Raw genomic sequence first — 2500 nt, forward strand, 5'->3', positions numbered from 1 at the left:
AAATTCAGGAATGGAAATAACACACACTTTCGATATGGAGACAAGTCGGATGGCCTGTCGCGACCACGTTTTACAATCCACTGGAGGACTTCGCGGCCAATTCTTTTATTACATCACGTCCCCCTCCGCACTCAACACCTGCTGTAGTGACGCAGTTACGCCGCTTTGATGCATGTAAACAGCTCGTACTTCAACCTGTACTGTGACTTTAGCTTGGTCCTTGTCATCATTTTTGGTAACCGTGTCAGTTTATCATTATTTAATTCTAATCTTTGATATACCTTGTCCATGTTTGTTTTGGTTTTGACAAGGTGACACATGTGTGCCAATATTTGTTTTGCTTTTTTGCTTTTTTCAATAAGACTGGTAAATTAATGCCGTCAATTTGTAATGCATCACGACAGCGATTCGTTAGCCTTTATTTTTATCCGAATTACTGGAATTTTCCTTGTCAAGTCACAAGGAAAGTATAATGACTTCTGTAAAGTTCACAGTATAGTTCTAAGTTTAGGAATATCATCTCTTATCGATAGTCGTCTATAAGGCCCTTCCACATCGTCCGACTACAGACATTGACATCTATATTACGTATTCTGAACACTTAGAAATTAAATTTATTCCACGTTGAAGTCTGACATTTGACATGAATATCACATTGATGGTGACTATATTCTAAACATAGAAATATACAATAAATAAGTGTTTAAAAAATCAACTCTTTGGCATCAACTCCTAAACAGAGATTGGGATGAAAACACTACATTCAAGAGAATAGTTTTCTGTAATGTATGCTCGGAATCTTTACGTAATGGGATGAGATGCTATCAGTGTTTTTATGCAAGGAAACTGTCACGGATGCTGAAATAGTAGCAATACTTGAACGTATTTTTTGTTATACTTACAAGGCCGTATTTTATATCTCACTTCAAGAGAACTCCAGAGAGCACACTTACCAGGTGGTAGTGCACATTGCGTTGCCGAGTTCCTTTGTAATTACAATGTCCTTGCATGGAGAATCATTGGCGCATTTCTAAGTAATGAAACAGCCCATGGTGTCCTCCATTACCTCCTCTCGTTGGGTGTTACGTGAAAACCAATAGATCTCTATGATTAATGGAAATTGATATATTGTTTTTTTTCATATATAAATCCAAACCATGAACATATCAATAAAGTTTTTATCATTATCCTTATGAATCGTCTACTTCCCAGTCTTTCAGATTCCAACCATGCGAAAGGATTCATGGATACACCAGGGTAGGAAAAGAGTACATACAAAATTAACACCTTCAGCATTATTGTTTTGTTTGATTGGTGAGCTCCTATTGAAGACATCAACAGGAAAATGTTAAACATACAGTGGTGAGATCAAAAAACATTATTTTTTATATTCGTCTTATAAAAGATATACACTTATATAAGAAAATAAATATTGGATCATACTCTACGCCGTTATATATCAAAGTCTCTGTTCATATCATCCATCATAAAACATAAATCATGTATACATATATCTTAATCCAGACAACATATGTAAGTATTTAAGAAACTTTAAATGAAACGACCCTTAAAATTATATTCCCTGATAAAAAGAGAAAGCAAACCCAGACAGATAAACTAACAAATTTGAAAATATTCATCCATCTTTATATGGTGATAAGGAACTACAGAACTGAAATTCCGAGAAAATTTTCTAACATCTTAAAAAAAAAGATACAGTTCAAGTACATTTAGTGGAAACATTATCGTCGTACAAATGTATTCACAAAGGCGATTGAAAAGTGGGGGCATGAGGGAGTTGTGATCACAAGATATAGAATTACCATACATTCTGTGAATAACAAGTTAATGACATACATTTTTTTTAGCAAGTTCACAGTGAACTATTAGCCGGCATTTGGTCTAGATAATGTCATCGTATGGTATCTGTAAAGGAGATGCCAACATTTAGCAAGTATGATAGCTTGAGGAAGCTATCGAGAGTCATAGTTTGGAATACTGCTTCTGCTAGACAAATGGGAACTTATCAAGACATATTGTCGTGTGCGTGTGTGTGCAGGGGGGGGGGGGGGGGGTACCGGGATGCCATTTCTTTCCTTTTCGGAAAACTTCTCTTTGAAATCGATATCAAAGCATCTATTTGTCCATACGATTATGAGTAGAAAATCTCATTTTTTAGCATGTCCGATTTTTCATTAGTCTTCATGCCTGTCACCGAAACTGGACAGAAAAAAGAGAGACAGAGATAGAAAGATAAACAAAGAACATCGAGAAACAACACAGAGATACAAAAAATATTCAACAGTAGCTTTTCTTGTTCTCACTAGAATCAAATAAAACAAAGATACTGGGAAAATAATGATGATGAAATAACATAAAGAAGATTATGATGATAATAGATGGGTAATATCTTAACACTAGATGGAGTGAAAGTAGTTTTATGAGAATTTGCAATGGTTTGTGGATATAAGTTTGCTTAGTATATAAAGAAAGGCCATAA

The sequence above is a fragment of the Penaeus chinensis genome, chromosome 18, assembly GCF_019202785.1.
Source record: "Penaeus chinensis breed Huanghai No. 1 chromosome 18, ASM1920278v2, whole genome shotgun sequence".
NCBI lineage: Eukaryota > Metazoa > Arthropoda > Malacostraca > Decapoda > Penaeidae > Penaeus > Penaeus chinensis.